At 43.6% G+C, this 16,797-nt stretch overlaps 1 protein-coding gene across 1 annotated transcript in view; it reads right to left on the reverse strand.

Annotated features, from left to right (window-relative positions):
- Positions 1 to 16,562, reverse strand: part of CCDC178 (coiled-coil domain containing 178) — a 433,474-nt gene extending 416,912 nt beyond the window's left edge. The window contains exon 1 of the mRNA XM_082258686.1: positions 16,509 to 16,562. The gene's annotated coding sequence lies outside the window, so the exon portion shown is untranslated. The remainder of the gene's footprint in view (positions 1 to 16,508) is intronic.
- Between the last annotated feature and the right edge of the window lie 235 nt (positions 16,563 to 16,797).

Consider the following 16,797-nt stretch of genomic DNA (forward strand, 5'->3'; position numbering starts at 1 on the left):
ACATATCAGTGCCCATCAGTGCTGAATATCAGTGCTACCTATCAGTGCCCATCAGTGCTGCATATCAGTGACACCCCATCAGTGTCTCCTCATCAGTGCCTGTCAGTGCGGCATCATCAGTGCTCATCAGTGCAGGAAAAAACATATCTATTTACAAAATTTTATAACCTAAACAAAAAAACTTTTTTTTTTTTTCAAACTTTTCAGTCTTTTTTTATTTGTGCACCAAAAAAGAAAAAACCTGACGGTGATCAAATACCACCAAAAGAAAGCTCTATTTGTGGGGAAAAAATGACACAAATTTGGTTTAGGTACAGCGTTGCATGACCGCGCAATTGTCATTCAAATTGCAACAGCGCTAAAAGCTGAAAATTGGTCTGGGAAGGAAGGGGGTTTAAGTGCCCTGTATTGAGGTGGTTAAAGAAGACAGTGGATACTTACCTATCATGCTGCTTGTGCTGCTGAATAGCTCTCTTATTATTCAGAAGCCAACACCTCTGGGATTGTCAATCTCCAGGTCTTTTATCACTACTATATTCTATACCAACATAGAGGATGGCAGGGGGAACCACTGAGCACACTGATCAATACTGGGTACAGTAAAAAGGCAAGCCTGAACTTCAGGAGTTGAAATTCGTATGTGTGTAATAAAATGTCATGGGTTTCAGTGGCCATGGGGTGCTTTATAAGATTTGTACCAATATGTAGTACACTCCCTGTCTTCTGTGGCAAGAGAGGGCTCTATAAATGTCATCCACAGTCACCACACTGTAGGCTTGAGAAAGAAGGTTTCACCCTTGAAACGCATAGGATAGGAGACCGGTTATTCAGAAGTGGACGCTGAGGTGATGGTTGATGAATATTGGACTGCTCAGCAGCAAGGATGTCAATGGTCTCTCCTGCCCCTACCTACTGCACCCCGTACCATGGAACGGGGGATGACAGCTAAGATACCAGCCTGAGCAGATCCTTTTGCCTTCTCTTCCAGACTCTTCCTATTCAATCTCCCTGTGAGTTATTATTGCATGATTTCAATAAATACTCATTTTATACTGCTAATTGGAGTGGTCTCTGTCTCCCCATCTCTCCCGGTTGCTGCGGATATTCCGAGAGTGCTGCTTTCCAGCCCTTGAATAAGACAGACTGCAGATTTTATAAACAGAATCCTGCAAGATCCTTTTTTTTCCCATCACTATTCATTAACTTTTTTTTAAATAAAACTGTTAGAGGCATTTGCGTTTTTGTTTTTCTTTTAACACTATGTACATGTACCTGGTTTTAAAGTCTGCAGACAATTGCATAGCTTTAAAGTGAACACAATTTTAAATTAAATACTCATATTTTCCCTCTACCACAATTAAATTATTGTAAACATTATTCTTGGCCCTAAACCCCCTCCTCAAAAGGTATCGCTAAGATTACTTTACATGACCAATAGGGAGGCTTAGAAGGAGGGAGGGTATAGGAGGAGTGGTTTGAACACCGTTTACATATGCTTTGCGCGACTTAAGTATGTATTTACTTCTGTGCACGAGCCCGGAGGGATGTGGCTCTTTACTTTTTTCTTTTTCTTAATTATTTTACTTTTTATTTTTTATGTTTACACTGTCCCTTTATTTATTTATTTGGATAACTTTTATTCCTATAAAAATCCATTGTAATAGAAATAAGGACGACGGGTTCTCTTTATTTAGAGATCTGGGGTCAAAAAGACCCCAAATCTATAATTTACCATTGAAAGCAAAAGATCAAAAAAGGTAGGTAGGCAGGCCCAAAATGCCCAAATGGCGTATTTTTACTAAGGGCCAATCTTCAAGTGGTTACTGTGATAGTCAAATACACTGAGCACTAGTGTTCATTAATGTTAGAACCCACACCTTTACTGCTTCTACTCTATGAGCAGAAAAAGGATGTAATGAGGGGAATTTATCAAAACTGTAACAGCTGAAATCTGGAGCACCTGTGCATGGTAACCAATCCTCTTTTTTTATAAATTTTCAAAGCTTAAAATATAAGTTCACCTTTGGGAACATGTTTTTAGGGTGGAACATGAAACATGTTCCCAATGCTGCAGCCCTTCCTCCCTGTGGCAGCAGTATGGGAATACGTTTCCAGTACTAGCTGTCACTTTTTAAAATCAGTGCGGCCATGCAGGGCTCCACCCACATGGCTCACAGCTCTGTCTGTGAATGAACTATAAGCTCTGACGTCCTTAGAGGCTGTTGGCTTGTACTTCTCAATGAACTACCATGGAGCTGTGGAGTGCCATGGTCAAAGGAGGACTGGTCCAGGGGGCAGGGGGGCAATTGCCACCCAGGCTGATTTGATGCCCCATTAAAAAAGGCTGCACCGCTTCTGCTACAGACATGCCTAAAGGATCCCTAGTGAAGAGAAGTAAAAAGCCCCTGTCGCTGACCTACTGAGTGCGGGATAAGGACAAGGACAGAGCGCAGGCCTCCATCCCCCCCAGCATGAATGGTCTAAATTGTGTCTGAGCAGAGGCCGGTGTAATGCCCCACTGGAGACTCTCCTCCCGCCCCAACCTAGCTGTCCCAGCAGCCCCCTGCTGGCCAGGTTGGGAACCATGATTCAGCCGGTGAGTAGAGAGTACCAGGAGCGGAGTTTCAGCCTGGAATGAAGGTCACTGTAGATACAAAACAAAGAAAGGGCGCACCAGCCTAGCGCATTATCCTCAGCGAGTTTATTGATAGTAAAAAGATAAAAATCAGCTACTCACAAACATGCGTGAAAGTCAAACACATCAATTCCATGAAGCAGCGTCATTACATGAGTCCGATATCTCATGAAAACAGAGGGCTGACGCGTTTCGAGGCCATGCCTCTTCCTCAGAGCCTCTTCCTTGTACTTGCCCCCTGGGCTGAAAGTTGCCAGTCTGCCCCTGGCCATGGTAGTTCATTGATTTGTTCCTGTCAGTGTATCTGCCTGGCCATATCAGATGTACGGTTATTCAGATACATTGACAGGTCTGCAGGAGACCTACATGGCACCAACAATATTCTGATCGTTGGTGCAATGCTTTACAGGCTCCAAATGTAAAAAAATAATAAATGCACATTTTTTACCTGCAAAAAAAATGTGCATTTATTATTCTTTTCTAAAAGGTGAACTTATCCTTTAAAGAGGAACTAAAGCCATTGATTTAACTGTTCCCAAACCAGTTACATCCAGGAATGTGAATAACTATCACAGTTACAGTACAGTGCTCTCAACCAAAACTGTCAAACCATCAAATGGCCGGTGTCACAGGTGATCACATGTGCAGCACCATGGCAGGTGCGGGTCATACAGAAGCTTCCTGAGCTGTAAATAATATAGAGATGCTTAGTTCTGCTTCTAAGAGTCAAATTAAACTTCCCTATCCTTTACTGACAAGGAAGCTGCCATCTTAGACTCTGTTTCATCTGCAGTTGCCATGGTGCTGCACATGCGATCAGTTATGACACAAGTTGTTTATTGGCTTGGCAGTTCGGTTAGGCCTCATGCACAAAATTTTTAGTCTTGTTTTATTAATAGCGCAAAAAATATAAAACCCAGTACTGATCAATTACCACCAAAAGAAAGCTCTATTTGTGCGCAGAAAAATGATATAAAATTAGATTAGAGTACAGCGTTGCATGACCGTGCAACTGTCAGTTAAAATAACGCAGTGCCAAAAAGCAAAAAGTGGCCTGGTCAGGAAGGGGGTAAATCTTCTGGAGGTCAAGTGGATTATTTATTCTGGATATTGGAAATAATGAATGCTCAAACACTAAACACGTCTAGCACTGAGGCGTGTTTAGACAAGAATTTTTTCTGCCCTAAAGCTCCTCTCCAGGGCGTGTTGGTGATGGGTGGAAAATATAACATGTCCCGAAGGTTAACTTATCCTTTAAGCCTAGTGTGCATGGCCCCCTAAAGCCTGGTACACACCATGAGCTTTTTTACGTTCAAAAACTGACAGCTCCTGTCGGAGCGGCTGTACTAACAACCTGATGTTAGTACAGTGATTCCCCTTGCTGAGCTGTTGTGTTCTGACAGGGGGGTGGCTCCCCCACCAGAAAACTCCAGTCAGTGCTCGCAGCCATTGGCTGCAAGCACTGATCGGGAGCCGATGAGCCGCTGGTTTTCCAGCATGCACGTCCGACAGAAGTTGGCCGAATGGCTGACTTCTGTCGGACCGGCTGCCATACACTGGTCGATGTCGCCAGACATTAAGGCAGACATTAGACTAAAGAGTTGATAAAAGCATACTAATAATAATTAACAGTTACCATTCATGGCATGCCTTGAATGTAACTGTTTTGGAAAATTTTACTAAACCCAAAACAGTAACTTCAGTCTCTATATGCTTGTTATACTCACTGTGGAACCTAAGGGGTTAATCCTCTGCATTGTGTAAAAAGGCAGTTCAATCTGGTCTTCTCTGATCATCCTCTTCTTCCACTGACTCCAATATATTTCCTGATATTTACAGAACTAGGAGACAGGCTGCACATGCTCAGTTTAGTGTGTATTGCTAGAGAGTTTTTTTTTTTTTTTTATTGGGAGAGTGCATGAAATCAGCACAGGGCCAATCAGCTCTGTCCAGACAGAGGGTCAGGGGTCCTGCATTCTCATTCAATTGTTGGAGGATGGAAATTCCTCCTACAAGCTTTAGTAAGACACTCATGGAAGTCACAAAAGACTGCTCTAACTGCTGAAGAAAAGGTATTTAGCAGTGTATATTTACTAAAATAATTGCATTTTAATGTTCAGTGTACTGTGGGAGACCAGATATAGTGAATGCAGGCTCCTGGGTTTAGTAACACTTTAATGAATCAGTTTATTTTTGTTTTAACTGAAAAAGCTGAAGACTGATCTGATGTATACATTTTTTTCTCCCTACAGGAGAGGTCTGAGTAAACAAAAAAAAAAGAAAAAAATCTATTAAAAAAAAAAAGTATTTAGATCAGGGCTTTAACTAGGTTAGTGTTAGTGTCACTGGGGTCAACTAGTCACTTCACAAATGATTATCGTATGCAATATTTGTGGGGTTTTTTTAAAAAAAATATCACATGCAATAATTAAAGAGTCAATTAATTAACATAAAATATTAAATTTGACATAAATACTGCAAATTTGTTAAAAAAAAGTGAAGCAAATACAAAAAACAAATTGATAAATCATTAAAGTCAATTCACTAAAAAAAAAAAAAAAAAAAAAAAAAGCCCATTTGCTATCAGGGTACAGGCAGTGGATATTTTAGGAATATACAAAGTAACAATAAGCACACCTCTGCACTGATCAGTAGGTTAGAAAACAATGTATCAGTGTGGTAACATCATGTCCTGAGCTCAGGAATGTAAATAAATTGTAACACTGCACTAGAGAAAGATCATTTTGTTAACCACTTGACCTCTGGAAAGGTTTTACACCTTCATGACCAGGCCATTTTTTGCTATTCAGCACTGCACGAATTAACTAGCAATTTAATGATCATGCAACACTGTAAGCAAATGACATTTTTACCATTGTTTTTACACATATGCTTCTTTATTTAGTCCGTTCAGTCGCTTTTTTTTTTTTTTACGGACACGGGTGACACTTGTGTCATCCGGTCCGTATGTCCGCATATCATCCCATCCATTTGCGGATGATATACGGACATAATGTATGTCTATGGGATTGCGGATGTCAGCGGTAGACACCGCTGACATCAGATTTTTCGTCCTTTTCCGTTTTTTAAACAGAAGAAAAATAGGGTTCTGTTTGGTTCCAAAAAACGAAACAGAACTGAAAGGACGCAAATCGGATGTCAGCGGATGGTCATCCGCTGACATCCGCAATCCCATTGACATGCATTATGTCCGTATATCACCTTCAAACGGATGGGGTGATATACAGACATACGGAACGCCCGTGTGAAAGAGGCCAAACAGAGCTTTCTTGTAGTGGTATTTGATCACCACGTGGCTTTTGTGTTTTTTGCTACATAAAGGCAGAAAACTATATTTTTTATTTTCTGTTATAAAACATATCCAATAAAATCTAATTTCTTTATAAATTTAGGCCAAAATGTATTCTACTATATGTCTTTGGTTAAAAAAAAAAAAAAATCCCAATACGTGTAAATTATTTGGTTTGTGTGAAAGTTATAGCGCTTACAAACTATGATAAATATTTGAAAATTGATCAATCCTGATGTACTGCCTGCATATCTAATTTCTTGAGACCCTTAAAATGCCAGGACAGTACAAATACCCCTCAAATTACCCCTTTTTTCACATTTTATTTTTTTCATACTGTCACCAGTGCAGTACAGCATTATCATATGACTGGTGTGGCGGTGATCAAGGATACTGACTGGTGACAGTATGTTCAAAAAAATAAAATAAAAAAAAGAATGTTTTTTTTTTTTCAATTTTTTTACTTTTACATACTTTGATCAGAGTAGTATGGTGACACTGTACTACCCTGGGGGGACTGATCAGGGTTTTTTTTTTTTTTTTTTTTTTTTTTTTACGCTTTTATTGCTGTTACAGTGTTGATCACGAAATCAGGAATGTTTTGAACTGTTACGAATGGGTTACATTGATAACAGCTGTGACTGGCCCAGGTACCATGTGATAGCTGTGGTACAATCACAGCATCACAATATTAGGCACCATCATAACAGTTGTTTTATATTGTGATCATGTGATACCCTGGCCCGCAAAGTGGTGTCCGGTGGACAGAGAGGTTGTGGGAGTAGCGCGCTGAGCGCCCATCAGCTGGTGATGTACGTGATCCAACCTGCCTGTGCCACCCACCCACAGCAAATGTACTGTAGGCTGGCGGGAACTGGTTAATGAAGGCACACTAAGGCTGGGGTCACATCTCTGCGACTGGAGAACACATGCAAACTAATGCACATTCCCGACATGTGCAGAGAAATGTGCTGGACTTTTGCAGACACACGGAGGTGCAATAAATTCTTAATGGCACCCCCACACATTGGCATCTGCAGCTAAGTGCTGCCTGATTTAAAAGAAAGAGCCAGGGATGTCTTTCCCTGCGTTTCTCATGGGTAGGGCAACCCACTGAAATTAATGGGCTGCCACAACCTTGACGTGGGTGCGCAAATGTGCTTGCACACATTTGAATGAAGCCTTACAATGTTTACATAGTTTCACAATATTTCTGAGTTCCTTCATACATAGAACAATCTCCCCCTGGTGCTATGTTATTACCTATAGATTTAAGTGCTAAATATTACAAAATATTTTGTTACATTACATTACATTATTTTAGGGAATCGACTAGTTTTGAGATAAATACCGCTTGAGTTATTTATGTTAATTAATGTGATAGTCTCTACTGGATCCCATAACTAGGTCTCATTCACATGGCACTGATGCTTGTTTATGCTGCTTGAGGCGCCTAGTGCTGTGTGCAGGCAACCCATGACAGGTTATGGGGATGCAGCGGCTGCATGAACACAGCAGCTCATCCTGCACACTGTCACATGCCTGTCAAATTAGGATGAGTGGCTGTGTCCATGAAGTCACTGCATCCCCATACATTTACACGGGCTGCCTACATGTAGAATCTGGTGGTTCAAGCTGCATAAACAGATGGCCCCTTCAGGGTCTATGGGCCTCAGCATCCATGTGAATGAGGCCTTAGTTGGCACATATGCCAAGTGTAAGTGGGTATAATTGGCAATAGCTAACTGACAGATTCATTGACAATTATTTGTTAGTGTAAAAATAACTTTTACTGTCAGAGAGAATAATAGAAACCTTTATTAGCCTTTTATGGGCCCTTCAGATCTAGTTTTACTTTTTATATACTACAGCCTGACTTGGTTTACGTTGTCCTGTGTGCATGCAGCGCATACAGTAATGGGCACATACAGGTGTGAATATACCCATAGATTTTTCCCTATATCTTCCACTATAAACTACAATGCATAGATAGGAACCAGACACATAAAAAAAAAAAAAAATGGGATTTCTATATGACATGCATTTACATGCAGTACAATGCAAGAGTTCTGCGTCAAAACAGACGCGTGTGAATAGGTAAATTAATATATGTTTAGGCTTCTTCAAATGCAATTTCTCTGCCTGTTAAGAACGCCTATACTCACACTGGCCACTGTGGCAGTCTCTCTGAATACTAAAGTATATTGTGCTCGTCCCACCTCCCCTTGAAGAAGAAATTCTCCATATTCTGAAACATGTTGGGAAACTTAGTGAGAACCCCATCTTTACATGGGTCCCTAAAATCATGAGATCCAGCTTGGGCTCCCACTATAAGTGGATGATATCAGCTCTATACAATACTGTATGATGATTTATTAATTGTTCTTTAAAGCAGTTGTAAACCGCTGCATTTTTTTTTCTTATCTACAATGCAAAGGCATAATATGCTAGTATGCATCGCATACTAGCACATTATGTTAAACTTACCTGAAAACGAAGCGTTTCAGCGATGCGATACCATCGATGAAGGCAGCGTCTATCTCTACCTGGTCTTCCTTCCAGGTTCGCGGCTCCGGCTCTGTGACTGGCCAGAGCCGAGATGACGTCACTCCCGCGCATGCAAGGCTTGGCCAAAAGGTCAAGGATTATCAAGAGCCAAGAAAAAGTGAAACTAAATCATACAGGGGCACAGGAAAAGCTGTTCTGGCTAATAAAGGTAATGTTGGTGTTAACATAGATAGGGTCAGGGTCATGAGAGATACTGTACAGAGATGCTTACATAAGCAGCTTTTACAAAAGATTCACCAACATTCTCATATAATAGCATGTGGGCAGAGCCACAGTGTTATACTGTAACCAATAGGTAACAAATAATCATTGTGGTGTAGATACAGCCAGTGGCGTAGCTAGACTTTCTTTCACCCAGGGCAAAGATTTAGTTCTGCACCACCCCCTCCCCCCCCCCCCCTTACATCAATTCCCCCTTATATCAGTGTCCAATAATGACTTACTTGTATAAGAGTCCCCCTTACATCAGTGTCCCCTATTACATCAGAGCCCCCCTTTACATCAGAATTCTTCTTTAAATAAGAGTCCCTCCTTACTTCAGAGCCCCTTCTTATATCAGTTCCATCCTTTATATCAATGTCCCCTCTTTTACATCAATTTACACCTTTCAATAGTGCCTTCCTAGCATCAGAGTCCCTCCTTACATCGGAGCCCCCCCCCCTTAAATCCATTCCCCCACCTTTACATCAGAGTCTATCCTTACTTCAGTGTCCACACTTTATTAAGAGCCTCCCCATACATTAGTTTGCCTCTTTATATCAACGTCCCCTCTTACATCAATTCCCACTTACAGCAGTGTCCCCTCCTTCTTCAGAGCCCCTCCGCTAACATCAATTACCCTCTTATATCAGTGTCCCCCCTTACATCAGTGTCCACCCTTACACAAGTTCCCCCTTTATATCAGTGTCTCGCCCTTACATCAGTTCCTCCCTTTATATCAGTGTTCCCCCTTACATCAGTGTCCCCCTTTACATTAGTGCCTTCCTTGCATTAGACCTGCCACCTTACATACGTGTCCCCCCTTACATCAATGTGACCCCCTTAGATCAATATGACCCCCCACATTTGTGTGCCCCCTTCTTATATATGTGTGCCCCCTTACCTCAGTGTGCCCCCCTTTACATTAGTGTGCTCCCCTACCTTACCAGCATGACTGTAGCAGCACAGCAGGAGCTGGGAGGCAGAGCAAGTGTAAATGGGAAAGTTCTGTCCTCTGGGAGCTGGGGGGGATTAAACAAGTGATGTCATTAGTTGTTAGGACGCCAGTGGTCCTAGCATCCAAGGACTAGAGGGGGGGGGGGGATGGTGTGCAGAGTTTCAAGTCCTTGGTAGTGCAGCTGTAGTAACAATGAGCAGATCTTTGAGCTGCAGCTGTTCTTGTCACTAGCTTAAAGATCGGTTTTATATGTGTGTGTGTGTGTGTGTGTGTGTGTGTGTGTGGGGGGGGGGGGGGGGGGGGGCTGTGGATATGTACTTACAGAGCCCAGGGGTATGCTGTCTTCCAGGCCCAGTCCTCCATCTGGTCCTGCTTGTACAGGCTCCTGTACCCACTCTGAACACTTTGGGATCCCCAGGGACAGACTATCAGTGCTGTCACACAGCCTGCAGAACCGACACAAGTAGCGAGGCAGAGCGCATGTGTCCCTGAGCACAGCATAGCATGTGGCATCTGAGGCACCTTTCCTGCCTCAGGTTCTCACACCCCTCTGCCTCTCCAGAGCTCCTTGGGACAAGTCACTGGTGCTGTGAACCTGCACCAGGAGCTGAAAGGAAAAGGAGGGGGGGGGGGCGCATGTTCTCCTGCATACTCTTTACCAGTGATGGTGAACCTTGGCACCCCAGATGTTTTGAGACTACATTTCCCATGATGCTCATGCACTCTGCAGTGTAGTTGAGCATCATGGGAACAGTAGTTCCAAAACATCTGGGGTGCCAAGGTTCACCATCACTGCTCTATACACTGTATACCATTATGAGGTTGCTCTCTCTACTCCTGTCAGCGGTGGCGCCCCTCTCAGTGCGGCACCCAGGGCAGGTTCCCCCCCCCAGCTTTGGCCCTGGATACAGCACTATAAAGCTCTGCTCTGATAGTGGGTTCTCCACCTCATCCATTCACAAATGTCTTGAAAACGTTTTTTAACCACTTTACCACCGGAGGATTTTCCTGCTAAAAGACCAGGGGTTATTTTGCGATTTTTTACTGCGTGACTTTAACGGACAATCGCGCGGTCGTGCGACGCTGTACCTAAACGAATTTCACGTCCTTTTTTTCCCACAAACAGAGCTTTCTTTTGGTGGTATTTGATCACCTGTGCGATTTTTTGATCACGCGCTATAAACAAAAAAACAGCGTAATTTTTGCAAAAACAACAATATTTTTCACTTTTTTTTATATGAAATTCCCCCAAAAAAAATGTAAAAATCAAAATTTTTTAAAATTTTCGGCCAATTTGTTTTACGCTACCTATGTTTGGTAAAAAAAATCGCAAAAAGCGTATTTTGATTGGTTTGCGCAAAAGTTATCGCGTTTACTAACAAAGGGAAAGATTTTTGTCATTTTTGGTGTTTTTTTTTTTAACGAGTAATGGCGGCGATCTGCGATTTTTTTTGCGGTACTGCGACATTGCGGCGGACAGATCGGACCCTTGACTGACATTTTTGACACTTTTGGGGTTACCAGTGACATTACTGCAGTAATCAGTGCTATATATATGCACTGTTACTGCAAAAATGACACTGGCAGGGAAGGGGTTAACAGTATTGGACAGGGAGGGGTTAAGTGTGTCCTAGGGGCGTGATTCTAACTGTGCAGGGACAGGTCTACTAGTGTAAAAACAAAGATCAACAGTTCTACATAGTAGAACTGTTTGATCTTCACTTTTACACAGGGAGAACTGACAGGTGGCTTGTTTACACAAGCCGCTCTGTCTTTCTCCCGCTGTAGCGGCGATCGTAGTGTGACCGGCGGACATCGGGTCCGCCAGTCACACTCCCGCACTCCTCCGTGAACGAGCCGAGGCGGGCGCGCGCCTCAGCGGGCGCGCGCCCGCCCGCTATTGGCTCTGGAAGGAGTGACAGGCGAGCGACGTAGACCTACGTCACTCTGCCTGGCCGGGGCCGACTGCCGCAGTAAATATACTGTGCGCAGTCGGCAAGCGGTTAATACAAGATGGTCCGTGAATAGAAAAGGTGTGAATGGTTGTCACAAGCCCACCTCCTCCAATCCCAGACCTTGCATTTAATAAAAAGAATACAAAGCATTCTGAAAATGCAGGAGGTAGAGAAGGAGCGGCCTTCTATCAAAGCTGTACTACAGATGGAATTGTAAGCCCATTGCTGGAGGTTTGTTGCTTACAATACTTTACAGGCTGAATGAAAGTAAAGCCTCGTACACACGCAACGAATTTCCGCCGACCGGTCGTTCGTCTTTTGTCCAGAGTGGTGTTTGTTGGTTGGAATGTGCTCTAGACTGCACACGAATTTTCTCGCCCGACAAAATTCTACTTCAGAAGTGATGTCATGTGTTGGATTGCTTTCTTTGTGTTTTTTCTTCTCTGAGCATGCCCAGTCTTGCTCATTACATTTTTCCCTGTCGAAATCTGTACTGACTGCACGAAAATCAGACGTGTTTTGACGGTGGACAAAAATTTTATAGCCTGCACACCAGAATTTTTTCGGCCAAAAAGTCGGAGTCGGTTGTCGGAAGCATCATACTAACAAGCCGAAAATTGGCGGATCGGTCGTCGGACGAAAATTCCCGGCCGAATTTCGACGTGTGTGTACAAGGCTTAAGAGTTTTCCTGAACACAGCGACAACCACATATGGCATAGGCATCAACAGAGGTAATTCAGAATTTTATAGCAAATATACAAAAATCTTTACGCAGAGCAGATGCACATGTCTGTTGGTACAGATGTGTGTTCAAGTCTGCACACCTGATGTCATATACAAAAAGTATCTCACAAAAGTGAGTACACTTCTCACATTTTAGTAAATATTTTATTATATCTTTTCATGTGACAACACTGAAGAAATGACATTTTGCTACAATGTAAAGTAGTGAGTGTACAGCTTGTATAACAGTGTAAATTTGCTGTCCCCTCAAAATAACTCAAACCACAGCCATTAATGTCTAATCCACTGGCAACAAAAGTGAGTACACCCCTAAGTGAAAATGTCCAAATTGGGCCCAAAGTGTCAATATTTTGTGTGGCCACCATTATTTTCCAGCACTGCCTTAACCCTCTTGACATGGAGTTCACGAGAGCTTCACGGGTTGCCACTGGAGCCCTCTTCCACTCCTCCATGACGACATCACAGAGCTGGTGGATGTTAGAGACCTTGCGCTCCTTCATCTTTGGTTTGAGGATGCCCCACAGATGCTCAATAGGGTTTAGCTTTGGAGACATGCTTGGCCAGTCAGCTTCTTTAGCAAGGCAGTGGTCGTCTTGGAGGTGTGTTTGGCGTCATTATCATGTTGGAATAATGCCCAGCAGCACAGTCTCTGAAGGGAGGGGGATCATGCTCTGCTCCCAGAGCCGGCCCTACCATGGGTCCCACTGGGTCCATTGGACCCAGGCAGCACTTTGAGAGGGGCAGCAAATTGATGCCCAAAGTTTTTTTTCTCCAGCAGATTTCTGTGTCATCAGTTTGAGGCGCATTACGGGCGGCATTTCCCCATCTCATACTGCCGCCCATAGTGCAAACTGATGAGTATGAGGCAGAGGATGTGCTCAATGATGTCAGACATTCAGACAAACTAAATACTGGGGTTTGTGGTTTGGAATGGAATGGAATATAATGGAATGTCATATAATTGGGCATGTAGACAAGGTGCTGACTTCCTGATAAATTAAATTTTAATTATCATCATATAAAATAAGATTGTGTAGGCCTTTTGGTGGGCGTGATATTTTTTTTGGGGGGGCCAGCATTTAATTTTTGGACCCAGGCAGCACGATGTATTGGGCGGGCCCTGTCTGCTCCAGTATGCCACATTACATGTGGACATTCATGGTTCCCTCAATGAACTGTAGCTCCCCAGGCTGGCAGCATTAATGCAGCCCCAGTCCAAGACACTCCCACCACCGTGCTTGACTGTAGGCAAGACTCCTCACCTGGTTTCCGCCACACACGCTTGACACCATCTGAATAAAATAAGTTTATCTTGGTCTCATCAGACCACAGGACATGGTTCTATTAGTCCATTTCCTTAGTCTGCTTTTCTTCAGCAAACTGTTTGCGGGCTTTCTTGTGCATCATCTTTAGGAGAGGCTTCCTTCTGGGACGACAGCCATGCAGACCAATTTTATGCAGTGTGCGGCGTATGGTCTGAGCACTGACAGGCTGACCCCCCACCCCTTCAACCCTTGCAGCAATGCTGGCAGCACTCATACGTCTATTTTCCAAAGACAATCTATGGATATAACGCTGAGCATGTGCACTCAAGTTCTTTGGTCCACCATGGCGAGGCTTGTTCTGAGTGGAACCTGTCCTGTTAAGTCGCTGTATGGTCTATGGTCAGTTTCAGGGTCTTGACAATCATCTTATAGCCTAGGCCATCTTTATGTAGAGCAACAATTATTTTTTTCAGATCCTCAGAGAGTTCTTTGCCATGAGGTGCCATATTGAACTTCCAGTGACCAGTATGAGAGAGTGAGAGTGATAAGACCAAATTTCACATGACACCGGGGAGGGAAAATGGCTAATTGGGCTCAATTTTTGACATTTTTACTTAGGGGTGTACTCACTTTTGTTGCCAGCAGTTTAGACATAAATAGCTGTGTGCTGAGTTATTTTGAGGGGATGGCAAATTTGCACTGTTAGTCCCGGGTCACACTTGTGCGATGCGGGAAGGCTGCCAATTCGCAGCCTGTTCCCGCATCGCAAACGCACCCCTGGCAGTTCACACTGCCACATGCGATACGCAGGGGGTGTCAATGAAATGTTAACGACACCCCCAGTTTGATCGCATATCGCAGTGCGATCTGACAGTTCGCACAGGATCGGATCGCACAAGTGTGAACCACTATGCGATCCGATCCTGATGCGGCTGGAAAAAAGGGTCATGTGCGTGTTTGGTGCAAATACAGTGCGAATTCAGCCATACAAATTGTATGGCTGAATTCGCATCCGCACTTCCGATCGCATGTAATGAAGGAGAAGTGCGCTCCGAATTACATGCGATTGGCGCACTCGCAAAAGTGTGAACCGGTGTAACGTTAAAAAACCATACCCCGTGAAGAAACCATACCCTCGTCACTTCCGGTCTGAAACAGCTGAGCAGCGCAGTAGTGCGCATGCTCAGAGCCCCGGATACGTGATTGAAGAAGAGAGAATTTGAGAAGTGCGCATGCTCGGTGGGCATGAAATTATCACGGCACTGTCTCTAATATAATACTTGCGGCGGGTACATTAAAACACTTCGGGTGCAACATAAATCATGTCCTCTCCTATCGCTGTAACTTCCCTCATCTCCGGTAATAAATATAAAAGCGGCGGCGGGTGTATAAGATGTACATGTGACGGCGATCGCGGCTCCGTGATCCGCTTTTATATTTATTACCGGAGATGAGGGATGTTACAGCGATAGGAGAGGACATGATTTATGTTGCACCCGAAGTGTTTTAATGTACCCGCCGCAAGTTTAACTACCGTGAAAAATCCATACCCTCCGTAGCGGAACCGGAAGTGACGAGGGTATGGTTTTCTCACGGGTATGGTTTTTTCACGGAACACCGGCCCTTATACAAGCTGTACACTCGCTACTTTACATTGTAAACAAGTGTCATTTCTTGACAAATGTGAGGGGTGTACTCACTTTTGTGAGATACTGTATGAGCTGTGACCAGTCTCTTACTAGCAACAAGGGTGACGGGTGCAGGACCCAGAACATACTGTAGGTAGTAGCTTAAATGCAGTATTGCGATATGCAGTGCTGTTCATTGCACTGTAAACAAAAAAAAAAATCAGACACGCTGAATTTATCGGCAGTGCACCATAATTCAGTCTATGTGCCCTTGTATAGAGACCTGCATATCAACGCATCTCAGCAAACATAATGTGAATGGGCCCGTACAACATCTGCCTCCTTCTTCCCATAAGACCCAATCATACCTGAGCATTCCAGGAACACACGGAGAAACATGCAAAACATTGTGTTTGTGTGCGGCGCCATTAATTGTTCGGCCCCATTGTGGTTTATACACAGTGATAGCGCAGAAAGTTTTTTCACGTTTATTTGTTGTTTGTGGTTGCACGAAAAACACAGCAAAAAATGCATGTTGCCGTGACACGCTGGTGTGAGGTGTGAGCCCTTACTGCTCATAGGTGTGCGCAGCCTATGGCATTAGGGTGTGCACCCCAAAGCTCAAATACATATGTGTATATGTATATACTGACAGTGTCCGTAGGCAGAGATTGGTGACTGTAGTTTTTTTATTAATTTTTTTAAATTATTTTTTAGTTTTATTTATTTTTATTTACAATATTTTTAGGGTCTAAACAGGGGGAATCTGCGCCCCATAGAATGATTAGGGTGTGCCCAGGCACACCTGGCACACCCTGTGCGCACACCTATGTTACTGCTTTGTGTATTAAAAATAATAATATTTATTGTCATACGACTTTTACCATTCCAGAATTACAAAGACCCCAATGGTGAAAGGGCTCCTCGCCTGTCATACTGTGTGAAGCAGATATAGGGATGGGATGGATGGCTAGGAGTTGATGGAGTGTAACAGCAGACTATGAAGCCTCCTGCTGATTGATGATATACATACAGATGTACACCGGCGGGGGGGAGGGGTCACTGGTAATCGGGATATGAATACATTAATACCACCACCTATAGTGCACAGCATGCTCGCAGTGTTGTCAGTGAAGCCCAGAATACACGTCACAGCTCCGGAAGTTTTGCTTCTCGGTATCACAAAACGAACATTCATCTGTCTATTCCTAGAGCCGCCCCCTCCCCCCATAGACTCTCCGCATACCTTCCTCCGTGCTGGCAGCACCGATCACCGGAACAGCGGCGGCTGACAGCACCATGGCAACCCCGGCAAACATAGCCGCCCATAGCTCCGCCCACACAGCACAGAGAACGCCCAACTCTGCCTCATCTAGAATCTATTCTAGAAGATCCAGATCTCTCTGTCCCCCATCATCAATCTTCTATCTCTGGGTACAGATCTGTACAAATAAATGTTGTATCTCAATGCAAGAAGTTGTTTATATTGCACAGTTCCACCATCCTGTAGATTAGTGTATTCTTACCTTTTAAAG

The sequence above is a fragment of the Pelophylax lessonae genome (assembly GCF_965119305.1).
Source record: "Pelophylax lessonae genome assembly, chromosome: 5".
NCBI lineage: Eukaryota > Metazoa > Chordata > Amphibia > Anura > Ranidae > Pelophylax > Pelophylax lessonae.